The sequence below is a fragment of the Diceros bicornis genome, chromosome 27 (assembly GCF_020826845.1).
Source record: "Diceros bicornis minor isolate mBicDic1 chromosome 27, mDicBic1.mat.cur, whole genome shotgun sequence".
Classification (NCBI taxonomy): Eukaryota; Metazoa; Chordata; class Mammalia; order Perissodactyla; family Rhinocerotidae; genus Diceros; species Diceros bicornis.
Window position 1 is genome coordinate 18,004,263 of NC_080766.1, and position 27,067 is coordinate 18,031,329.

A 27,067-nucleotide genomic window follows, 5' to 3' on the forward strand; every position below is an offset into this window, starting at 1 on the left:
CCAATCTTCCTCTTTTTGCTTGAAGAAGATTAGCCCTGAGCTAGCATCTGTGCCAATCTTCCTCTATTTTGTATATGGGTCGCCACCTCAGCATGGCTGCCAATGAGTGGTGCAGGTCTGTGCCTGGGAACCAAACCCAGATGCCAAAGCGGAGTTCACCAAACTTTAATCACTAGGCCACAGGGCCAGCCCCTGAAGGTACTTTTAATTTTCCTTTAGTAGTCTTAATAAATTCAATCCCATCTGGTACAATGGCTCTGTAAAATTCATCTATTACCTAAATTCTAATTTAAGAAATCAACAAGTATTGGTGTGTTATACTCTGGTGATTAACAACCTTAATGTCTTTGGCCATTAAAGTAAAACAGGCTCCAATCATAGCCTAGCATGAAAGGGTTAACCATATTGTACAGCTGATTCTTATATGTTGAAGCATTAGGTTCCCTAATAAAGAGAAATAGATGCAGTTGTCTACAAGTATTTTGGACAACTATTTTGATAGTGGGGTGAAATAAGAACTAGAAAGCTATTCTGTTTTCTAAATGTTGTTCGGTAGTACCTGTGTTTAGAGAATACAAACTTAAAAACTCAAGATAGTAAATAATTTTCAGTTGTCTTTCCATTCTTTTATCAGAAGATAATAATTTTGTTAGTGCATGAAGTTACCACTTGTTTTACTAAAATGAGTGCCTTGATAAGGCATTATTGTAATTGCATTTCTTTATAAACAGTGGGTTGTATGTTTTCAGAAAGTTATGATAGAATCATGCCAATCCCTTTTCAATGTCTTGGCCTATTTGTGACTAAAGACAAGTATTGGAAAGATGGCTGACTGAATCCAAAGTACTGGCTGAACTCAAAGTACTGTCTGTTAACTGAACCTATATGTGGAAGACACCTATTACTTTAGCCACAGCCATTATGTGCTTTCATAAAATGGCCTGTGGAGAATGGCGAGTGCCTAATGGAGTACCTTCCTGTGTAAGATGCCTGGTCAACTAGAATTTATTTGCAGTATTTATGTGCAGAGTTGCATTTTGATTTCCAGAACTTCACTCCAGTCCCATGGCTACTGCTCTGATTCGAGCTACTACCGTCTCTTCCTTGGACGAATGCAATATCCTAATTAATCTCCCTCCATCTTCTCTTGCTCAACTACAATTTATTTTCTACATAGCACCAGAGTAATTTTTTAAACACTACGTCACTCCTGCTTAGAACTCTCCTGTGATTTTCAATTGCACTTAAAATTCAAACCTGCGTGATCTGGCCACAACCTCCCTCTGTAGCTTGGGCCATCTGGCTCTCTTTCCATTCCTCTGATATGCAACATGGTTTATGCCTTGAGTCTTTTGCATTCTGCATCCCCTCTGCTCTTTCTCCAGCTCTTTGCAAGGCATTCTTCTGAACATTTAGGTCTCAGTCCAAATGACTCCTTTCCAGATCAGTCTTCTCTGTAACTCTGTCTCAAAACACTCTTGCATTGTTTTCATAATATTTATCACTATCTGTCATTATCTGGTTGGTTTCCCCTAATGAGAATATAAACTCCATGAGTATAAGGATATTTGTCCCTAGGACCATGCCTGATATAAAAGTGAAACTCAATAAATATTTGTTTTATGAATGAATCTTCAGAATCACTACCATTTTTCTTCTTCTGGCTAGGAATTATTACTTTTGGTGAAAACCTGAAGTTTCATAAAGTGCCCCTTGACTGTACATTAACAAAGAATTTCTTTAAAACTAAGATGGAAGTCATCAGTTTTTTAATGTTTACATTTTCATTCCTTTTAAAAGTAAAAAAATACAGTGGTAAAATTCTGTTTTGTGAGTTTAGGAAAAATATCAAAATGTGTGCCTTGTGTTTAAATCCAACTACAATGGAAATGTTATTGCTTGAGTGTTATGAAGTGTGTAGGTGTTATTTTTCTTTAAGCATTTACATAACACAGATTCTGATCATTGTTGAATTTGCAAACAACACTTAGTTGAAAGGAGGAGGTGGCAAAGGCTATTTCTTGTTTCACTGTGATAGAATGATATTTATCCATCCTCCTGTTTAAAACATAGAGCAGGCAGTCCACACAGGTCTTCATCCTGGAAATGACCTGAGTCAGATTCTAACCACATTGACTGCATGTTCTCCATTGTAATCATAGGTTTAGACACAAATGGAAACCGTGGACAAATCTCTCTCAGGTCACTTGAGCATGGCTCAGTCAACAGGGAACATGTGCTAGGCTCAGCTGCCCAAGGAGAGGAGTCCAGCTAGATCCATGTCTATACTCCCGACACCTGGAATAATACCTGGTGGTGAATGAAAAATGAACAGATAATATAGGTGATAATTGATTAGCCTAACATATTATCAGTCTTCAATGAATTAAAAAGTTATGTTCCAAAATTTCATTTCCAAGGCAATCATTTTTCTATGAGAAAATATGTCTCTGGTTCTAATGTTGGCTAAGCTAGCCCGTTAAAAAAAGCAAATTTTGGATTCATTCCTTTATCCATATTTATCAAATGCTTTCTCCTGTGCTAGGCAATATGGATACAGTGGGGAGAAAACAGACATAGACCCTGCTCTCATGGAACATATAGTCATCTAAAGACACAAAGTCTGATTAGACAATCACCCAAGCGTATAATTATGAACTGTGATAAGTGCATTTAAAGAAGCTCTGAGAGTGTGTGGCAAGGATACATGATGTAGTCTGAGGAGTCAAAGAAGGCTTTGATGAGAAGGTGACTTCTGAGTTGAGATTGGAAAAATGACTAGGAATTAAATAAAGCGAGGAGTTTGGGGAGAGTTGTATTTACAGGGAGAGAAGAGCATGAACACAGGCCTGAGGTGGGAGGGAGAATGGAATATTGAAAGAATTGAGGGCCGGCTCTGTGGCTTAGTGGTTAAGTGCGTGCGCTCCGCTGCTGGCGGCCCGGGTTCGGATCCCGGGCGCGCACCGACGCACCACTTGCCCGGCCATGCTGAGGCCGCGTCCCACATACAGCAACTAGAAGGATGTGCAACTATGACATACAACTGTCTACTGGGGCTTTGGGGGAAAAATAAATAAATAAAGTTATTAAAAAAAAAAAAAGAATTGAAAAATTAGCAGTGTGACTGGAGATGAAGCAATGAAAGAAAAACCAGCATAAGATGAGATTGGAGAGCTAGACAGGAGATAGATCATGGGGTTAGGGGGGAGTCTTGTAGGCGTCGTTGAGGGGACATTGACATATTTTAAGTTTAGATAACAGGATCAGATTTGATGCACTATTGTTCCTGCACCACGTTGGATGCAAAACTTAGCCAAATGCAAGTCTTCTATTGGAAGCTTGGAACCTCTCTCAGGCAATGACAGCAGTGGGAAAAGAAGCTAGCTAATGGCATCTGACTTCTTGATCCTACCTTTTCCTGGTACACAGATGAACAAGCTCTTACAATAAGCTAGCGGGAAACTATTTTGAAATGTATACTTGATGTACACACTTGGGGGGAATACAGAGTTTGTGATGATTACAGAGTCATTGAAAGAGAATTGTTCAATGATACAATTGCAAGTGAAATTCATAATCTTAAGTTCTTGTCATAAAATCACTTTCAATTCCAAATAATTTTACAGAATTTTCTCTTTGCTACATAAACTGAGATTTAGCAAATATGTACTTTTGATATATTTAATTTATAAAAGCATAGAACTCAAGCATTAGATTCTGCTATGACCCTCAAGTTCCCCTATGACTTTTCTACTTGAAATGTGGTCTGGAGACCAACAGCATTAGCAGCATCTAGAAGCATGTTAGAAAGTCAGAGTTATAAACCAATGTTACCACAATAAACAAAAAAATAAAAAATAAAAAAAATAAAGAAGTAAAAAAAAAAAAAAAAAGTCGGAATCTCAGAATCTCAGCCTCCATCCAGACCTACTGATTAGAATCTGCATTTTAACATATTCTCCACATGATGTTTTAACACATTAAAGTTTGAGAAGGATTGTCTTAGAACTGTATTCACATCCAGTGTAGGAAGCTCTATTTAAATAATTGAAAGAGTTAAGTTGCATGAAGTTTTTCTTCAATTTCACTACACATAATATTCTGCCCTTTCAATATACCGTCATTTAATATTGAGTTGTAAGAGTCAGATTGGAAGAGTTCGGCAAATCAACATTTTAAAAAATTCCTATTCCTCAAACTTTTCTTATCCTTCCCTTCAGTAGGCACATTATTTATACATCCTTATTTAAAATGCACAGTGTAGAATATACAAACATATTTTAATGTCTTCCTGGAAGAGGGATAATGTTATTTCTAGACTCATACATTGAACAGTGTATTTGTGATAGAAATGAAAAATGTTATCATAAATATGATTAAGAGGGCTTGAGCATGAGAAGGCTCTTTTCCATTCATCCTAGGGCTAGATGGCTGTTTTGTAAAGGAAAGTTTGTTAACGTTCTTTTTAATTTGGCAAAGAAAGTTCCCAGGGCTTAGGCTGGAGCAGATTTTGAGTCAAAAGATTTAAGATATTTCACATAAAATAAATTTGAGTTTGTTATCTTGGTCCTTGTATTAGTGTCCTATTTGTTACTGTAACAAATTATTACAAACATAATTGCTTAAAGCAACACAAATTTATTATCTTACAGTTCTGTAAGTTAGAAATCCAACACAGGTCTAGGGGACTAAAGTCAAAATGTCAGGAGGGCTGAGTCCCTTTCTGGAGGATCAAGGAGAGAATGTATTTTCTTGCCTTTTCCAGCTTCTAGAGGCCACTAGCATTCCTTGGTTGTGGCTTCTTCTATCTTCAAAGCCAGCAATGGCCAGTGGAGTCTCTCACGTTGCATCACTTTGGCGCTGATGTTGCTGTTTCCCTCTTCACTTGTAAGACCCTTGTGATTACATCGAATCCACCCAGATAATCCAGGGTACTCTCCCTATTTTAAGGTCAGCTGATTTGCAACCTTTACTCCTCTTTGCCATATAATGTAACATATTCACAGGTTCTGAGGATTAGGACAGGGACATCTTGGAGGATCATTGTTCTGCCAACCACCATCCTTGTAGGGAAGGATGGGTGCCATGGCATGGGGAGAAAAGTAGAAAGGAATTCCAGGGAGAGATAAGGAGAGGGCAGCTCCTGCAAAGGGTGGCAGGCTGTGTTCTCATAAGAAAGATATCCAGTAAGAGTTTCCCTATAGTGAGGATTTCCAACGAGAGTTTAAACTGGTTCTCACCTTGGTTTTTAATATCTCACTTTGCACTGATTCCTGTTCCGCACATTTCTGCATTTCTCCATTAAGCCCTAACACTTAATGAAAAATCTATTACTTAGGGTGACTTCTGGGAATGAAGAAGAGGGTGGGTGAAGCCACGTTCATGGTGCCTGGAGTAAAGTCAAGCTGAGAAAGAACAATAGCTATAGCGTGAAGATGATTAGAAGGGTTAGTGAGTCAAGCTGAAAACTCATAGAGGACAGGGAGACCACCTACCATCCCCACACTCTGCCACTCAACAGTGTTCATAAGACATATGCCTATGACAATTCATTTCAACTAAGCAGAAGTGATCATTGATTTAACAAATACAGACAAAGTTCCTCATCTAGATTAGGCTCTGAGATACAAAGGCAAATAAGATATGCTTCTACCTTTAAAGTGCTTGTAAGCTGAAGGAGGAGACTGACAAGTAAATACCCATTATAGGACAAAATATGCACAAGGCAATGCACAGGGAGCATCTGGGAGCACAAGGAGAAACTTCTAAAGCAGATGGCACATGCCAAGGAAGCCTTTCCAGAAACCATGTTTGAGCTATGTATGAAGTATGCCTAGGAGATATGCATACCTGAAGGGAGGAAGTTGGGCATTTCAGAAACAGCAAATAGCAATGCATACAAATGTGCAGCCCTAATACAGATACTAGAGGCAAACTCCAATGTTATCTTTGTTGTCCATTAATCCTCTCTCATTTCTGTCACAATGGTGCAGAATTTCTCTTCCTATAAAAATGAATCCCATCTGATCCTATCCACTTCTGCCACCTATGGGTCTCTCTGCTCCATTGGTTATCCTTTTTCCCACTTGAGTCGTCACATCTTTCCCTCTCTTCTGGATCCTTCTTTTCTGTACTTAAATAAGCTCTCTAATGTCTCCCATGTTTAGTAATTTTGTACTTTCTATCCCAGACCCACATTTCCTTCCTCCTCTCTCTTTTCTTCCCCGCCAAGCTTCTTGAGTGGACTCCCTACACTAGATTTTCTACTGTCTAACATCCTGTTTACCTCCAGCCCTTAGCTATATGAGTTCCAAATCCTCCCTGCAAACCTGCCTAAAACTGCTTTCACTGAAGATACCAACTTTTCTGTTGAAATCAAACGGCATTTTTCAGTCATTAATTTTCTGACACATCCGACACTTGCTAACTTCCTTCTGGGAACACGCCCTTCCTCTCTGTTCAGGGATGACAAGATTCTGATCTCCCACCTCCTTGCCCAAGCCTGCGTGTTTTCAGCTTCCTCTTCCTCCACCTCTCCAATAAGAGTCAATGTTATAATGTAATTTATATACTTTTTTTTTAATTTTAAAGGTTATTCAATGAAATAGACTCCTTGATGAAAAAAATATTTTTGAAGTGTGTGTTAGAATTCACTCTTGTAGGATTCAACCTATACAAGTTTGCTTCAAATACATAAGTATTGCTTCAGAAGGCTTACACTGTAATTAGAAAAATAAGTGAAATCTACAGAGGTTACAAATAGCTTTGTTTTAAGGAAGAGAGTATGAGAAATATGATGGCTTATGCTTGTCCTGAGCCACGTTTCCTCCCAGACATTTCTGTTACTGCTGTTCTATGAGAGCAAATATGCCAACTTGATTTGAAAAATTCTGTTCAAGAGTGTGGGAACGGGACAGTGCGGTAGAGAGGAGAGAATAGATGGTAATTGTGCTTATGAACTTCACTTTGAAGTCCTTAATGAGTGGTGTAAGAATAATCAAAAGTAACAAGCTAACAATATTTAAATACAAGTCTTATTTTATGATTTGTTTCTTAGTTAGGGGCAATTCTTCACAAGAAAAAAATTAAATTATCAACATCAAATAGACTACCATCTCTACTTCCTCTCAAATGATTGAGGTTGATCTTTTTTTTTTTAATAAAAAACATCCTTTAAAAAAGTCAGGAGTATTTTCCTGGTATTGAGAAATATTTTACTACTTATGAGACTCTAGCATAGCCCTCTGCCCACACAAAGAGTAGTTTTGAAATTTCATTTTTCTTAAGAAAAATAAAGTGCTTATACAGAGCTAGCCAAAACAAGGATCTACAGATTGAATAGATTAAATGGTTGGGGCCATTTGGAACTGCAGAGTGCCTTGTATGGGAAATTGAGTGTGAACGAATGGAGACTCCGGGCTTGGGCAATGCAGCAATACTCTGATGGTTATAGTTATTCCACATATGCTGCAGAAACTTGATTTTGTACAAATCCTTGTACAAGGATCTCTGCCTCCTTGTAGGCAGAGATATAAAGTCAGATGGTATGTTAGTGTTTACATTTTGACTTAGATAAATGACACTTTGGTTAATTGATGTATTCTGCAAAATGTGTTGGTAAGTTGCGATTATTTTGTAAAAATCATCTTTTTTTAATGTTCCAGGTAAACTCAATATTTTATGAAAACTTTGACTCTTTTTGAATTTGATTTGTTGTATCCTAACATATCTTGTAAGTACGAATTCTTTTTATGTCTGGCTCAAACTAAGCCTTCTCTTTTATAATTTATACTGGAGGCAAATTTTAGGTGAGAGCTTGGTTCTGGAGTCAAAGATGTGAAAAATTGCATGTAGTCAACATTGTCCTTGAAAATCCCTTAAATTGCTAGTAAAATAAAAACCACAGTATTTCTAAACCACATTAAAATATAATGTACCATCTCTCGAGTCCAACTGGTCAGTTTTCCTTCAGCCTTTGTTCTTTAAGGAACAAATAACATAGTTTGCTTAAGTTTAGGACCACATTGTAATAAAAATGTATATATTAGAATCACAACTCGATGGAGGAGATGCTTATACCATGAGAGGCTCATGAGAACAAAATATCTGAGGAAACAACTGATAAAATCAACCAAACTATTTTTTTTGGCCTCTCTTGTACAATACATATTAATTTGCTAGGGCTGCCATAACAAAGTACCATAGATTGGGTTGCCTAAACAAGAGAAATTTATTTTCTCACAATTCTAGAGGCTAGAAGTTTGTGATCAAGGTCTGAGCAGGGTTGGTTTCTTCTGAGGCCTTTCTCCTTGGCTTATAGATGACCCTCTTTTCTCTCCATCTTCACGTGGTCTTCCTTCTGTATCTATCTGTGTCCTAATTTTTCTCTTCTTATAAGGACACCAGTCATATTGGATTAGGGCCCATGCTAATGATCTCATTTAACCATAATTAGGGTCTTTTTAAAGACCCTATCTCTAAATACAGTGACATTCTGAGGTACTGAGAGTTAGGACTTTAATATGCGAATTTGGAGGAGCCATAATTCATCCCATAACACAGTATAATTTAATTATATTGTGTCTGATGATATTAAATATAATTTCTGAAGCACTAAAAGATCAGGTAGCCTAGGTATCAAATAAGCCATTTCTGTGATCTGTGATGTGATCACACATCACAATGATGGTGGTGTTTGTAGTGGTAAAAAGGCCATCACCACTACAAACACCACCATCATTACCCCATCCCCACTCTGTAATAATTACTCTGGATAATTCAGTCTTCAATTGTAAGAGACCCCAGATAGGAGTTTGAACCAACTATTGACTAAGTCAAAAAATATCCATGGAATAGGTCAGAGATATCAGATCTTCAAATTGAATTCTAAAATAATGCAGATAATATCTCTTGATTAGAGATAGCTTTTCTAGACATAACACTAATAATATAAATCATAAAAGAAAGTACTGATAGATTTGATGACATAAAACCTAGCATCCTTGGCATGTCAGAAATACCACAAACAAAACTGAAACACTAACAAAAGTCTAGAGAATTGTTTGTTATATATATGTGATAAAGGGCTCATAAAGTGCTTTTACAAGTCAGTAAGAGTGAGGATGACTAGTGCTACAATTTATTGATATGGAAAAGCCTTGGAGAGAATTAGGTTTGGGAGAAAAACCAAGGATTTTATCCAGGAAATGCTAGATTTAAGATGCCTGTACATCATACAAGAGATACTGTGTAGATAACTGCCATCATATTTACATAATGAAAAGGGTATTAAAATGATTTTTTTTTGTTTTCCTATTGACTTTACTTTTAATATGCCATGAAAATCTTGATTTTACATTTTTCAAAATATGTTTCAGGTGCATCTTCCAACCCTCCAAAGATTGCTTCCATCTTCTTGATGCAATAAAAGAGGCTGGATATAGTTCTGCCCTTCTCTTTTTGAAAATATTATAAATATTAATGATTTTATTTGTCATACATCCTTATCTAATAAAGGAAAAAATTTACAAATGTCAGAAACCTGGTTTTGAAACATTTCCATTAGTTTTTAATCCAATCAGCATTTTGTGGGTTTAAAAAAGAAAGGTGTCAGTTTGAACTCACAGCTTAATGGTAAACACATTTCTGCTGAGGGAAGGGGAAGAGAGAAGGAAAGAGATTGTTGCATTTCTTCATTGGCCCAAAATGTGTACACTGCCCAAAAGGATACATCAAAGTCAAACCCACAATGATTATTTTGAAACCTAGACAACTACCAATTTTTACCCAAAACAAACAAAAAATGTGAAGAAATTAATTATATTTGTGTATCGTAACTATAATTGCACAGCTTTTCAAATCATCTAAGAAAGGTCTTAAATTCAGTGATAAAGAAGTTATTTTAAATTAGTAATTATTTTCATTTAAAAAAGTCTCCCTTTTTCCAAAATATTAATCATGAAAGAATGTGCTTTCTTGAAGTAGCAACAATAGTATCAACAACGTGGCATTTTTGTTTACAGTTGCTCCAAGATATTTTTCAATTTCACAAAGCCATTATCCAGTGTTGCCGTGAAATAGAGACTGTAGATTTTAGGTAGCAAAGATTATTTCTGGTAAAATCAAAGAAATATAAAATAGGGCATGACACTAAATTTCTGGACCTAGTATACTACAAGTAAACACCTAGGGAAAGGTTTCTACCATTTTATGGAGGAAATAAAGACCATCAAAGGTTAATTTTTGGTTGTATAATATTCTATGCACTGTATGGATATGTAATTTAATTTAAGTAGATGTACACTGTATTTGTCTCTGCCCTATTTCCTATATCCCTCCCTTCCCAACCTGAAAATATACTACCTTTTACCAAGTTATAGAGATGAGCCCAAATCATCCCTCACGGTCCAGGGAAGAGATAATGTAATACACTGATGTAAAATGTGAGGGGGAAAAACGTCCCTATCAATCTTCTCAAAAGCAAAATATGCTTATATCACAAGTGCCTCAGGAACCCCAAAGCCTTTAACCTTTCTATAGCATCTTTTCCTTGATGTAATACTTGAATGTGGTTATCTGAGTCAGTCTGGGCTGCTATGATGAATTACCATAGATTGCATGGCATATAAACAACAGAAATGTATTTCTCACAGTTCTGGAGGCTGGAAGTGTGAGATCAGGGTGCCAGCAGGGTTCTGGTGAGAATCCTCTTCTGGATTGCAGACTGCTGACTTGTAGCCTCACATGGTGTAGAGAGGGCAAGAGAATTCACTGGGGTCCTTTTTATAGAGGCACTAATCCCATTCATGAGGGCTCCACCCTCATGACCTAACCATCTCCCAAAGGCCCCACCTCCTAATATTGTCACATTGGGGATTAGGATTTCAACCTACGAATTTGGGGGGGGGGACACAAACATGCAGTCCATAATAGTCGCTCATACGAGTACTTCCAGCTTCTGCAGCTCTTCCACTGCCATTTCCAGCCCCTCCTTCTTGACGACCAGCTTCTAGAAATTGTCCATTTAACGTCTGAATCAACGCTCCCAAGGTTGGCTAATTTGCTACAATTACCAAAGATTTTCTTGATCTATCTGAGGCAGCAATGTGGGAAGCAGAGAAGGATTCTGTTGAGTGATGTATCTCACTCAAGATTGATTCTGTAAAAATCCAAGGGCAGGTCCTCCAGAAGTTGCTGTTGTAGTTGCTGCAGCTGTAGCCACTGCTCAAGACTGAGGAGACCAGTTCTCACCGCTTGAGAGGTCAACCATAGCCTGACTTTCTCTCTTTCCAAGACTTCCCATCAAAAGACACTTGTAGAGTTGCAGACAAGCCACAGACTGGGAGAAGATATTTACAAAACACATATCTGATAAAGGACTTGTATCCAAAATATACAAAGAACTCTTAAAACTCAATAATAAGAAAACAAACAACACAATTAAAAAGTGGGCTAAGGAGGCGAGCCCTGTGGCCTAGTGGTTAAGTTTGGCATGCTCTGCTTTGGTAGCCCGGGTTTGGTTCCCGGGTGCAGACCTGCACCACTTGTAAGCAGTCATGCTGTGGCAGTGACCCATATACAAACAGAGGAAGATTGGCACGGATGTTAGCTCAGGGCAAATCTTCCTCAGCAAAAAGAAAAAAAAAATAGTGGGCTAAAGATCTGAACAGACACCTCGCCAAAGAAGATATACAGATGGTAAATAAGCATAAAAAATGTCATTAGGGAATTGCAAATTAAAATATCAATGAGATACCACTACACATCTATTACAACAGCAAAAATCCAAAACACTGACAAGACCAATGCTGGCTAGGATGTAGAGCAACGGGAACTCTCATTCATTGATAGCAGGAATGCAAAATAGTACAGCCACTTTGGAAGAGAGTTTGGTGGTTTTCTACAACGTTAAACATACTCTTACCATATGATCTAGAAATCGTGATACTTGGTATTTACCCAAAGGAGTTGAAAACTATGTCCCCATAAAAACAAACACACGAATGTTTAAGGCAGCTTTATTCATAATTGCCAAAAATTGAAAATAACCAATATGTCAGTAGGTAAATGCATAAATAAACGGTGGTACATCCAGACAATGGAATATTATTTAGCGATAATAAAAGAAATGAGCTGTGAAGCCACAAAAAGACATGGAGAATCCTGAAAGCATATTACTAAGTGAAAGAAGTCAGTTTGAAAAGACTTCATGCTGTATGATTCCAACTACACAACATTCTGGAAAAGACAAATCTATAGAGACAGTACAAAGATCAGTGGTTGCCAGAGGGAAGGAGAGAGGGGAGAATGAACAGGCAGAACACAGAGGATTTTTAGGGCACTGAAACTACTCCCTATGATAGTGTAATGGTGAACAGATAACACTACGCATTTGTCAAAACCCACAGAAGTGTACAACACAAAGAGTGAACCCTTATGTAAACTAAGGACTGCAGGTAATAATGAATGTATCAATACTGGTTCATAAATTGTAACAAATGGACCACACCAACGCAAGAGGGTAATAATAGAGAGAAGGGGGTGAGGGGATATGGGAACTCTCTGTACTCTCTGCTCAATTTTTCTGTAAACCTAACACTGCTCTAAAAATAGTCTATTATTAATACATTTTTTTTGTTAATAATTGGTAAGGTAAAAAAAGATACTTTACTGCTGTCAGGGTTGTTGAAACTAGCTCATTGACATGATCTCATTACCATATTCTCATAAGATCAACCTGTCACAAGTGTTCTGGTTGCATGTTCAAAAAGGTTTTTGCGGAGAAGAATCTCCTCCTGTGTCGTCCGTTGGTATTGGGCTAGTGGTCACTGGTGTCCCCGCTGGCTTTTGTGCAGGTTTCTCTTGTTCAGTTGCTCCAGGAGGTGCAGGTTCCGAAGACGCCGTCCTTGATGCTGGAGCGGTGGGCGCAGGTGCAGAAGGCAGAGCCAAAGCAGGGACAGAGGTGGGGCTTGAGCCACAGTTGCTGCTGTGGGGGAGCCAACTGTGGCAGTGGTGGCAGGATTTGATCTCTGGGCTGTAGCTGGGGCTGGTGTTGTCACTGCTTTGGGATTTGTCACCATAACCATGGTGAACTTTTCCTCATTGTGGTTATAATCTTTGAGAGTAGTATCATCATTTTGTTTTGATTAAGAGTTTTGTCTGCAGAAATCAATATTTGTGCCACTACCCAAAATGCTTCATTTACCTTCAGTGCTTTTACTACAAAGCTGCAGCCAACTCCAAAAGGTGTAGTCACCTGCACCAAGCTGAATTCTGGCACCAAGGCACTGACTAAGACTGGAGCCCACAGCCCACATCACATTCCCAGAGCCAGCCTCCTGCCCCTCACATCCCCATGTCACAGTGCACTGTCCAGGCCTCTAGAAAGCTTTCCTCTCCTCAGACCCACTGCCACGCACAGCCCAAACTAGTTTTTAAATGACTAAATAGAGAATCAATGTCTCTCAGTTTAAAAAGAAAAAGGAAGAAGAAAGTCCTCCACTAGTATGTTAGCTCTCATCATCCCAAAATATCAGAAATTTTTAGTTAAAGAGGCATAGTTCACACTGGAGAAATTACATCATACTATATTTTTAAAAACAAATTTTAACTATTAAAAAATGATTTAAAAACCACCTTTCTGTTTTTGGCATTCAGTACCTGGCATATAATAACAACCAAATACATACAAGGGAGAGGCTTGGGAGGAACAGGTTTAATCAAGAGTGTAGTTTTGGATAATCTACGTTTGAGGTAGTTGTAGATATCCATGTGTAGTTGTTGAGTAGGCAGATATTAATTTTAGAATTTTTACAGATACAGCATGAAAGCTATGGGACTAAATAACATAACCTAGAAAGTGAATATACATAAAGAGAAAAAAAAAAGTCTCTGGGGAAGACCAACTTAGAAATTCTCAAGGTAAGGCAGAACCAGATCCCACAAAGGAGACTGGGAAGTAGTGGTCAGTGAGATAGAGGACAATCAAGAGCAAGGAGGGTCTTGGTGTGGAGTGAGGAAAGTGTTTCAAGAAGGAGGGGACGATCATTTGTGTCAAAAGTTGCTCACAGGCCAAAAGCTGCTCATAGGTGAGGCAATATCAGGATGAGAATTGGCCATTGGATTTGGCTGCATGGAGGTCACTGGTGACCTTGAACCAACCGTTCTTATGGAAGGAAAGAGATAGAAGTAGAATAGAGTAGGTTCAAGAGAGTGTGAGAAAACGGAATTGTAGACAATGAGTAGAGACAATTCTTTTTAAGAGGTTTGGCTGTAAAGAGAACAGATAAATGGAAAGTGAAGCTGAAGGAGATGTGGAATCAAGGTGAGTTTGTTGTCTTTTTTTTTTTTCAATATGGAAGAGAGAGGGGGAAATTGCAGGAGTGAAGTCTTTGAGCAGATGGGAGGTGATGAGAGGCAGTACACAAGAGGAGGAGTTGACCTTAGAACCCTGGATGATCAATCAGGTTTAACTACAGCAGGGAATACAGGATATATGATTATAGATGCAGGTTGGCAAATCGGTATTTTTTTTCCATGAAATAAGAAACAAGGCCATCAGTTAAGAATGAGGAGGAGGGGAGAGGCTTTTGTAGAGAAGAGAATATGTGAAATAGTTATGAGAGAGTGGGATATCGGATTGACTCAGAGAGATCTCACAAACTCTCCTCTTAGGCAAGCTACATACCTCTCCTGGGGATTCTCACACTGATAAAGTAGTTTGGGGCATTTTTGTAGAGTTTCATCCCACTGGAAAAAGCAAGGTATCCCAATTAGTTTCCATTCTTCACGAAATGTATCTAGAAGTATTAAGCTCCAAAATTTACCTTCTTCATTGTCCTACAGAATTTCAGGATTTTAGTTTACTTCAACGAAGCCACAGCCTAAAGGTTCTCATCTCTGACCCACAATTTCCCTGGCATGTGAGACTAGAAATCAAATTATCATAGAGCTACTCAAATGAGGAAATCCTTCATTCTAAAATGCCAAAATAATGATCATTTAAACTTGGATAATGTTGATGGTTTGTTACACCATCTGTCAGTGACCACCTCATACTAACAAAAAACAAAAGACAAAAATAAAACTTTCTTTACTTGTAATGTTGGGAAAAAAATATCTTTTTTCTTCCACCCTTCTAGGTTCTTGGTTGGATCTCTGTAACAAAAGACAGATTAACCGGAGAAAAGCATACCAGTTTATTTAATATAAGTTTTATGTAACAGGGGAGCCTTCATAAGGAAGTGAAGACCCAAAGAAGCAGTTAAACCTGAGTGTTTTTATACTGGATTGATGAAAAGTAGGATGTCATGGAAAAATGTGAAAGGAAAAAAAGGGTATGAGGTAAGTGTAAACTTAGGGAAACTTAGGGAAGACCTAAGCAAGAGGGAAACTTAGCAAGACCTGTTCACTCACATTCAGAGATAAGGATGCTCCTTTTGTCTGGGTATAAGGAGGGTACCTCTCACATGAGGGTCTTAGGACCTGCTTCAGGGGAGAAGGGTGGAGAGTTCGTCCAGCACCTGTTGTTTTTCAAATTCCTTCAACTTAAAATATTCAATATGCCAGGTGCCATATTTTGGGATAGCATGTTCTGACCCCATCAATAACAACACTTTCCCTTTATTTCAGAAAAACTTCAATAATCAAAATAATCCTGATATTATGACACTAAATGTGATTTTAAAAATATTTTAAGTTAAGAAACCCGAACAAATAGTCTCATAAATATAAAGTGAAATGCTGAATTCAATCAAAGTTTTCAGATACCATGAGTTATTTAAAGGAATATATTAATACCCAAAGTAAACTGACAGAAAAAAAATAAAAACAAATGGAGCCAGCCCTGATGGCCTAGTGGTTAAAGTTCAGCACTCCCACTGCTTCAGCGGTTCCCAGTCGCGGAACCACACCACCCATCTGTCAGTTGCCATGCTGTGGTGGTGGCTCACATAGAAGAACTAGAAGGACTTACAACTAGATACATACAACTATGTACTGGGGCTTTGGGGAGAAAAAAAAAAAATGATGAAGATTGGGAACAGATGTTAGCTCAGGGCAAATCTTTCCCTGAAATAAATAAACAAACAAAATAAATAAGAACAGACATTACTCTTGATTAATGGTTGTATAAATAATGTAACCTCTGAGGAAGATGTCACAAAATGACAGTGATTGGGACCGTTATATTTATTGAGAAGCAATTGTTTTATAAATTAAATAACTAAAAAAGATTTTCACTATGTCAACAATAAAAGTTGCCCAAAATTAAAACATTAATCTTCAACTAATATTAAACACTAACAACTTTTTAAAAATAATTTTTTTTGTTTTAAAATATACTTAAATGATAAGACATTTAGTGCCAATAGAATACTTTAAAATCTCGAATTTAACTATTACATATACCTAAAAGTTCAGAAATATGAAGTTAGAAATAACTTAGCCTTCTGGTTTTGGCTTTGACATGTAGAGTTTTGTCACTGCTCTCTTTACCACAAGAAAAAACTGGACAAACTGAAAATTTATGACTTTTCTTGAACCCATCAGACAACTGAGGTCACAAGGCAAATTGCCACCAGAAACCTGAAGACAGGTTCATCCCGAGAGACACAGGTGAGACTTGCTGACCTGGAAGTTGCTGGAGTCATAAAGCAGTAGGAACAGTGAAATGGTGATTTTGGTGAATGGCTGGAAGCTGAGGTGAGAGTGAGAAATTCCTGGGGGTTGCAGTCTTAAGGCCCACCCCCGCCACGTTTTCATGGGCTTTGCTTCTTGTACCCCCAACAGGTTCTCATTGTGAAGATCCAAGGCAGATCCCTGTGGCTCTGGCAGGAGGAGGGGAATAGTAACCACTGAGAAAGAAACCAACAGTTTTAACCACAGCAAAGGATTGGTCTCCTTGGGAAAAGACTTTTTCAGAGCCAGATCCCAGCTGGTGGAAGGGGATTCCTCTCACTCCACTCGCCCTCCAGGCTTCCTGTTTCATCTAAAGAGGGGAAACAAAACAAAAACACAAATAAAGTCAACAGAAATCAGGGCTTCAAGGAAATATATTTAGATTGTGAAAGGTTGCAGCCAGGATGGGAGTAGAGGGTGGTGGGTGGGGGAAGCTATACCTCTGGAGAAACACTTGTGAAGGTGACCCACCTTCCAAAAACAAAGACCCACTAAAACAGTGAAAATTAATCAAAAGATTATAGACTGCTCCCCCTCACCCACACCATACCACCACACCAACAGGGCTCCAGTGTAACAGTGGATTATACCCGTAAGACCTGCAAGGAGAAGGCTCTCTGAGGAGGCGTACCTTGGGAAGCCCAATATCAAGAGGGAAAACAAAACAAGGAAACTAGAGAAATGTGAAGCTTCTAGCACCTATAGCTACAGCAAAGATTAACATAAATCCTCACACTAATGGCCTATTTAACTCAGTTCTAATTACCCATACATATCGTGTTCACCTTTTTACAAAAAATTCCAAGACCTGCTAAAAGGCAAGAAAAAACACTTTGTCTGAAGTGACAAAGTACACATTAGAACCAGACTCAGGTATGATACAGATTTTGGAATTACTGGACAGGGAATTTAAAATAACTATGATTAATATGGTAGGGGCGCTAATAGAAAAAGTAGACAACATGCAAGAACAGATGGGTAATGTAAGCAGAGAGATGGAAAATCTAAGAATCAAAAGGAAATGCAAGAAATCAAAAACACTGTAACAGAAATAAAGAGTGCCTTCTATGGGCTCATCAGTAGATGTGACATGGCCGAGGAAAGAATCAGTGAGCTTGAAGATAGATCCACAGAAACAATTTAGTTAAAGAATCTAAGAGTTGGAAGAGACATTAAAAGTTATCTAGTATATCTACTTATTTTCCTTATGAAAAATTGGATTAAAAATACATTCTCTTGGGCCAGCCCTGTGGCTTAGCGGTTAAGTGCGCGCGCTCCTCTACTGGCGGCCCAGGTTCGGATCCTGGGTGCACACCGACGCACCGCTTCTCCGGCCATGCTGAGGCCGCGTCCCACATACAGCAACTAGGAGGATGTGCAACTATGACATACAACTATCTACTGGGTCTTTGGGGAAAAAAAGGAGGAAGATTGGCAATGGATGTTAGCTCAGGGCTGATCTTCCTTACAAAAAACAAAACAAAAACAATACATTCTCTTTTCTGATGGGATGCCAATAATGTAAATAAACATGTAACTCTGCTTTCAAGACTATTGCAAATGGAAGCATGTAATTTTAACACAACTATCACAGATGAAACAACTTTAGGCATTTAAATACCATTTGCCTGTAAAGAATAATTCAACACACCAGTTACATACAGTTACAATTTAATTAGGAGAATCAGAGTAAGAGTCTACATTTTTCCCACTATTACATAGCATCCTGATCAATTTTTTAAAGATTTTTGCATTGTCATTCTTTTACTAAATGCCCTATATTCTTCATGCTGTATCCTCTACACTTGTGTACTGTTACTTTGATCCTTTCTGGGATTAAGGATCAGTTGTCAAACATTGGAACTAAAAGCTCTTATTTATGGCCTTGCCTCCTCGGACTCCAGTATTTAACATCACTTCGGTCAGTGTTCGATTTCAGTCCAGCTGTTCATGTTTGCACATTTAGGTAACTTGCTTCCAAATATTCATGACACTGAACTATTGAAGGTCAAGTTACTGCTAAGTGGACTTTTTTTATATATTAGAATGTCAGCAGAAGAATAGTGCAGCAGTTTCTTAAGATTCTTAGCTTTTCCTACTTTCTTTGACTGAAATTGGTATTTGAGCTCATAGTCACGTATTTCGCATACTCATATTTCACATGTCATATATATGAAGTTCTGTGCTGATGTAGAGGTGGCTAAAATGAGGATGCCCCTGTCTTCAAGGCATGATCAGGTTATAACTGTGGTATTGGAATCACCTTGGAAGCTTTTTAAAAATGCTGTCATTCAGGCCTGTTTGAAGTGGGGCCTGTTTGAGTTGGAGCCCAGGCACCAATATTTTTTTAAGAGCTCCTCAGATAATTTTAACATGCAATCAAGATTAGAATTACTGAACTACATAGTAAGAAAAATATCTCGCAAAGAGATTTGGCAGTGATAGATGAGAATGTCACACACACACATACACACACTCATGAGATTTCACAAGAGGACAAGTTTATATCCAATGAAGAAATCAGTACCAAAGGTTTCTGAGCTTAAAAGGCTGTAAAGATTTTGGAGAGGAATACCCAACTAAGTGGAGATGCATTCCCGGCAGGGAGACACTATGACTGAAGGAAGGCAAAGATGTGCTCTTGACAATGACCTTTTTGAATGATATAGAGAAGAGACAGATCCAGAGGAGAATACTGTAAGGAAGTGTGGGAAATAAGATGAGACACGGAACAAGGTTCCAAATTGAAAAGATCTTAAAACTTGAATTTCAGGGTGCTGTCATTATAAAGCATTTCTTAAATAGTTTTTTGTTTTATTTAAATGTCCAGAAACTTAAATCCATGATCCTTTTACTCAGCTTAAGTATTAAACATTGTTAATGCAGCTAAAATCTCTGTGCTCCTCTTCCTCATCATAATGGTCCCACCCTCTGCAGAGGTAATTATCATCCTAAATTTGGTGTTTATTATTCTCATGTATTTCTTTTTTTTTTTTTTTGATGAGGAAGATTCTCCCTGAGCTAACATCTGTTGGCAATCTTCCTCTTTTTTTTTTTGCATGTGAGCCACCACCATAGCATGGCCACTGACAGACAAATGGTGTAGGTCTGTGCCCAAGAACAAAACCCGGGCCGCTGAAGCAGAGCACGCCGAACTTAACCACTAGGCCACCTGGGGTGGCCCTCTCATGCATTTCTTAATACTTAGATATGTAGATGCTTATGCTCCTAAACAAAACAAATTTTCCAAGTTAAAAACTATCTTGTAAAGTATTGAAGAGAATAATAAAAAGGCATAATGAAAAGGTGTTTCAGGAAGTTGAGTCCAGCTGTCACATACAGGAAGCTTTTGTGTCAGCTAGGGGTGTTTGGACTAGTGTATGAATTAGGGCTTAGAGAGAAAGGGAAGGATATCAAGGAATGGGAGGGAAATCTCAGTGTCTTAAATATATAGAATGAGGAAGCAGGATGTGTCAAACCACGATACTAGCCTTTGGCCTGAGAGATTAGAATTATGATGTGGTGTTGACACATTCAGTGAATCACGGGAAAAACTGGTTTCTGGGAGTGTAGATGTTGTTTTGTGGAATTTGGCCCTGTTGATCATTCCCTCACTGCTGAAGCACTCTCCTCCCTGGCCTTCTGCCATACCTCTCTTTTGACTTTGTTTCTACTTCTCCCATCCTTCCTTCTCAGTCTCCCTCATGGCCTCATTTTGTGTCCACCTCTTTCACTCAGACTTTCCTGGATAGACTTATTCACTTCCAGGGCTTAATACACAAATACCAATAACTTCCACATCTGTGTGGTCAACATGCATGTCTCCTCAGCTCCAGACCTGGATTTCTAATTGCCTGTGGTCGTCTAGCACCACAGCTACTTTCAACTTGTCCCGAATTAATCCTATTACCATCTATTCCCCTTCCACTTTATTCATCTTCTTTATTGTTACGTATTCTCTTTCTCTTTATTTCTATCTTTGCAAATGGTCTCTAAGATCTATCTTCTTACCCAAGCTAGAAAGCTTGGAGCCTGTCCCACACGTGTCCCTGAATATCAGCTGTGCCCACTAATTAATACCATGTCTTGCCAAGTCAACCTCCTTAATCCCGCTTGTATTGACTCCCCTCCCCAACTCTCTCCACTGCCCTAATCTCAGGTTCTTAATGTCTCTTCCCTAGCCAATTATAACAGTCTAGAAACTTATCTCCTCAGCCCTAGTTTTGTCCAGCTCCTATTATCTGTCTCCCATCCACTCTCAGAGTGATTTTCTTAAATATAAATCTGATCATTTCCCACCCTGAGGTGGGAAAACAAACAAACAAACTCCTTATTACCTTCTGCAGAGGCTTCCCATTTTCTTTTTTTGAGCCCTAATTAGGATTCTACAGAGTTGACTTAAAGGCAACCAGTAGTACCAACTTAGAAGCCAAAAGGGCAGATGACTCTTTTGGGGAGACATAAAAGAGTTGGGTTCAAAAGCATAGGTCCTTGTTTTCCCCTCCTATCCTGCTGCTAAGTAATTCATTCACCAAATATTTATTGAGCACCTACCATGTGCCAGACACTCCTCTCAGTGCTGTTACATATTAACTCTTTTAACTTTCACAACAACCCATGGATGTAGGTAATATCATTATTCCTATTTTACAGATGAAGAAACTGATGAGATGAGGAAACTGATGTTAAACTACCCAAAGTCACTCAGCTTGGTGGAGTCAAGAACCAGGCCTTGAACCCAGACAATTTGACTCTAGAATTTTGCTACTCAAAGTGGGATACATGGACCAGCAGAATTGCATCACTGGTGATAGTATTAAAAATGCAGACCCTCTGCCCCCATCCTAGACCTACTCAATCAGAATTTGACTTTTCACAAGATTCCCAGGTGATGTATATGTTCACTCATGTTTGAAAAGCACTGCTTTTAAGTCTGGGTTCTTAACCATTATATTGTCCCCATATATCAGTAGTTAACTTGCTCTTTCTCCTTCAGACACACGACTTAGCTCTTCTTTTTATGGGCCTGTCAAAAACAAAAGTAGCAATCCCCAAAACCTTGCCTCTTTACTTTCCACCAAAGAAATGATAGCAAGGAACCCCATAGGTACGCTCTGAAGGTCAGCTCCTAGTCCTGAGCTAAGTCTTCCTGAGCACTCTCCTTTTATGGCTGCTTCATCATTTGTCTTGAATCTGTCATTTGATACTCTTAGCACAGTTAAGACAGGAAATTGAGAAGCTGGAACTTTTCTGGTTGTGGGAAAAACGAACTTGTATCCCTAATAGTTATTATTCTAACCAGTTCCTGGCGTAGGTGAATTTTATAGTTCCTGAAGAGGAACTGATGTTCAAAATGACCCCCAGTCACTTCACGGTTGTCCAAACACTTGATATTAATTTACTACCAGTTGCTAGACAGGCAGGAGGAAGGAGTGAAAGCAGTTATAACTTGGAGTCCAAGTAGCAGGGAAAGTTGGGGATCAGATGCCATTACAACCCTAACTGACATCAGAATCATGCATCACGATCTTAACAGTGAACTAACGTGACATGTATCTTTTAAGTTAATATGCGAGGAGGTAGGTTTCAGAATAAACTGTAAATCACTCATCCTTAATGAAACTCACTCATGGAGGCTTCTTGGGCCAGCCTCAGCCTTGGCTCTTCACCCACCTGGAGGTTGTCTCCAGCACTTTTTTGTATCTTTTCACAAAGCACTTAATACTCCACCACACAGTAACAAGAAATGGGTGGTTTACTGAGATTTTGCAGAGAGAGGGAGAATGTGTCACATCACACACCACACTTTCCATCACTTGAGCAAAACTCTCATTAGACATAAGGATTATTCATGTCTTTCTTTCCCAAATGCTTTCTTCCAAATCTAAACAGCTTTTTTCCCCTTTTCTTTCTTTCTTCCTTTCTTCTTGCACACAGTATCTAGCAAACCACTGTATTGTTACCAGCATCGGCTCTAATCCCAAATTTAAATAGCTTAAGCAAAATATAAACTGGAGAGCTCAAAAAAGAGTAATGCATTCCTAGCTGGTTTCACTACTCACCACATCCAACCTCATTCTCAGGACCTTGCCAAACAACAGCAGATCTCCTCCTAGGTGGGGGTACAGACGTCTATTGTTAGGAAAATAACAATAGACAGTTTCTTCATACTGCTACATTATCCTCTGTTGTGGTACTTCTTCATGTTTTTTTAAAGAACTAAGAAAAAAACCTTTTCTCCTGTTGGCAAAGGCCTGAGTGGACATGCCTCCTCAACATTCAAAAGACAAAATGTGCCTGCTCTTTGGACGTATGTTATTTGTGTGACAAGCATTTGAAACAAGTCTTTGTATTATTACAGTGACTCTGGGCACCACACACTCACTTCAATCAGAGAGGCTCCACTTATATACATTTTTATACATTGGGTTTCCAAAGGATATTTGTTAGGAAGAGGAGCTCCAATTCCAGTAGCTTTAAAAATATCAAAAGTAAGTGACAGCCAACATAAAGTCTTAGAAGCTTAACCTTCTTTGCATGGTGCAAGGCTCTACTTTACCTGGCCTCTCCCAGCCTTCACCCCTGCTGTACTCTTCTTACCCCACCAGGCCCTCATGTTGCCAACTAGTATTCTCGAGGTTCTCGGAAGGCACGTGATGCTTCAAACTTCTGTGCCTTTGCTCATGCTGTTCTGTCCATTCACCTTGGGAGCACTCACATCACTTGAGAGACAACTTGTGTTACTGCCACCGTGAAGGCTTTAATATCTTAATCAGTTCTGTCTGTTGTAACAAAGCACCACAGACTGGGTGGCATAAACAACAGAAATGTACTTGCTCACAGTTCCAGAGGCTGAAAGTCCTAGATCAGGGTGACAGCACAGCCAGGTTCTGATGAGAGCCCTCTTCTAGATAGCAGACTGGTGACTTCCCATTGTATCCTATGGTGGAAAGAGGGCAAGATTGCTCTCTGGGGTCCTTTTTATAGGGGCACTAATCCATTCATGAGGATTAGTTCATTCATGAAGGCTCTGCCCTCATGACCTAATCACTTCCCAAAGGCCCCCACCTCCTAATACCATTATATGTGGGAGTAAGGATTTCAACACATGAATTTTCTTGGGGTACACAAACATTCAGTCCATTGCATTGATCTTCCCCATCAGAAATGATCACATCTGTTTTTGTTAGCCTGAACATACTCATATCATTGCACCCATATCACCTGTATTTACCTGTATTTTATCTCTGGCAGACAATAAGGTTTTTGACAGCAAGGACTATTTCCTTATTTACTCTTGAACCTCAGCCTGGTTACTGCCTGAGTAAATATCCTTTGAATCTTTGAACGGATATTCATTTGAATGGTCATTTCCAAACTTAAAAGACAACAGACTTTGATGAAAGAAAAATAGTGTATGTGTACTGTCCACATTAAGGCATAATTATGCTCGACAAGAGTTTAATATATCATGAGTCTTTTCTCTTTCTTGTATTCTATTTTCAAAGCGTCAGGTAAGCATACAACATCAATAGTTTAGTCAGAACTAGTATCAATAGTGTATTTAAAGATAAAGGTGTGATTTTCAACTACTTCATAAAGTCTGAGATGGCTCTCTAAAGTCTCAAAAAAAAAAAAACTGTGACTAAGTCTCAATTAAAAAAAAATTCCTAAAAGTCTCCATTCTGTTGACAAATAGAATTGTTCTTAATTAAGAATAATTCCAAACATCCCCAGCTATAGTGTCTGCTTATTGAGAAAACAAACTTATCTTCTCACTTTCAGAGTGTTTACAATATTGGTATATATATAAATCACAAGATACTTAGCTGGTAGTTGTCATCTAGAAGTGTCATTAATCATTATTTCTAATGTAATATCAAACAGAAGGGTAATATTTCCCCGATGTTACAAAAATCAATTTAAACTTAAAAAATACAGTTAAGATGCCTGGTAAAATTGATAGGCAATAAGAAAGATTTTTAAATTAATTCCCATTCTAAAGAATAGGACATATATTTGCATTTGAATTTATGTCAATAAAACGGAATGCCTGACAGCATAAGAATATTGTGAAAAACTATCACTACCTTTTAAAAGTGAGACAGTCTGAGTTAGGGCAATAAATTAGTGCAGACCAGACCACTAATACCCTGGAATTAGCATAGACGTGAATTAAAAGTTTGAGATTGTTAGAGGTCTTATTGAACTGTACTAAAACAGGAAAAATTTATTTTTAGCCCTGTGATTTATTCATATTCATTCTATGACTCATATTTATGATTAAATTTAGGGGACTGGCTGGATATTCATCTAGATATAAAGGAAAGAGAAAAAAATCTGTTTATCATCTTAACAGTAGAATTAGTAAAAAAAAAAATTAAAATGTGAAAAAATCAGCAACTATTAGTATGCTATTTTATCCAAAATATGAAAAGTAACTACTTAACTTTGTAAATCCAATGTATATTGTTTGTGTCACAAGCTATAGGCATAATACACTCTTTTCAAATGTCAACTCTATATTCAGGAAAGACCAAAATATCAAAACAAAACCCCAAAATTTGAAAAATCTTTTCACCTCCAAAAAGAGAACATAATTCCCAACTATGTGTATTTTACTTACATTTCACAACCACTTAGTCTGATAATGAGGAATTGTACTATTAAGTTTTTATTTAGTTGAGTTGGGGAATAAGAATATGTAAAGTTCTATAATTTTTAGACATCAATATACAGTGAACATACCTTATTTCTGGATTTGAGGATGGCCCTGAGTGCAATTTTTTGTCATTAAGTTTTCTTTTTCTCAACTGTTTCCAAAGAGAACATCAATACTGAAACTCAGAAACCAATTCCAATTTGTTTTAGTGCATGTCTAGCATCAGAGAGGTTTTCTATTTAATATTTAAACACATTAATAAATATTTAAACAGCAAAGTACTTGTGCTGGGTAAGTTCTAACTAAAGTAAGATGGAAAGTCTTTTACTGTTCCCATGTTACTAACTGAAAGTTGGGGATTCTGATACAAGGCTTTTTGATGTGCGTGTGTGTGTGTGTGTGTGTGTGTGTGTGTGTGTGTGTGTGTCTAATCATTTTCAGTCTATTCAATGTGAAGTAGTTTCCAGATTAATTTTGGTCCAAGCTGAACAGGCAATAAAACTATTTGGAAGATTAAAAGGGCTCTTCTTCAACTTCTGTTTACCTGTATGCTTTTCAATAAAATTAAAATTTCCAGAAAGTAAAATCCTTTTCAAATCCACATTCTTAGCCACTGGCAGATAAGTCTCCTCTTATTTTTCTTTTGCTTATTTTGGATGATAGATTAATATTTTTTCCTTAAGCATACAATTTAGAGTCTTTAGAGTATAAATATTTGCAAACAAAACCCTTTGCAATTCTGCTAACTGTCTGCATGACAAATATCAAAAGTGGAAGTAATGAGAAGGCTTGAATTTTATGTGGAAATAAGAAGAAGACTAGAATTCTATGAGGGATATTTATTTCCTAGATCCTTTAGGAGAAGGTCCCGGTTGTACTAGCCAGTCCCATTAGAAGTCTGTATTTTAAATGAAAAAAAAAATTGCAAACTTAAATTAGTAGGTAAATTTGGGTTAGTAGATAAAGATAAAAAGAATGTGGATTAGATGGGATCTTTTGAAATCAGTGTGGTTCCAGCACAGAACTGCCTCCATAGACGACTGGAAGAGCCTAATGCGCCTTGAAGATTTTTACTTGAAGTGTCTTATATCTATTAAAATGCTTTGAGAGTATGTGTTTTTAAGGACATGAAATGATCTCCAATATATATTATTAAATGAAAAAAAGCAAGGTAAAGAATAGAGTGTATGTGATGCTATCTTTTTTCTCTGGTTTCTATATGCTTGTATATGCACAAAGGATAGAAAAGAAACTTGAAGAACAATTGCCCCCACTGAAGAAAACAAAGGGAATGAATGAAATGTATATTTTCATCTGTATATTCTTTTTAAATGTAAAATTTGGCTCTATATGCATGTATTATCTGTTTTAAAAAATCTACACAGATGCTGGGGACCCTGCCCTACTGAATCATGATCTCTGGGTTCTGGTTGTGGTATCTAAATTTGCATAATCTATAACTCTCATTTGGCACTTACTGCCTTCTCTTAAGAGATATTTACATGAGAATATAACCTTTATCTCCCCAACTAGAGAAGCACATGATGGGGGGAAGGAATTTTATGTTTCCTGTTGACAAGGGTAATGCAGATACGTAACTGCCATTCTCCTATTACCTTACATTATAGCGAGGAAGCATTTTTGGAAATAAATTTCAACATAACAGGATTATTAGGTCATTAAAATTTTTTATTTTTGCAGGGCCAAATGTCAGCAAGTGTCAACAAT

General features: G+C 37.9%; 1 long non-coding RNA gene and 1 pseudogene across 1 annotated transcript; one reads left to right on the plus strand and one right to left on the minus strand.

The window, feature by feature from the left end:
- Positions 1 to 10,373: 10,373 nt before the first annotated feature.
- LOC131423048 (UV excision repair protein RAD23 homolog B-like) lies at positions 10,374 to 12,210 on the minus strand (annotated as a pseudogene).
- A 2,936-nt stretch (positions 12,211 to 15,146) lies between these two features.
- LOC131392775 (uncharacterized) lies at positions 15,147 to 17,080 on the plus strand. The gene is made up of 3 exons (XR_009215767.1): positions 15,147 to 15,342; positions 16,549 to 16,614; positions 16,789 to 17,080. It is a non-coding gene; the product is annotated as an uncharacterized LOC131392775 (long non-coding RNA).
- Positions 17,081 to 27,067: the final 9,987 nt, after the last annotated feature.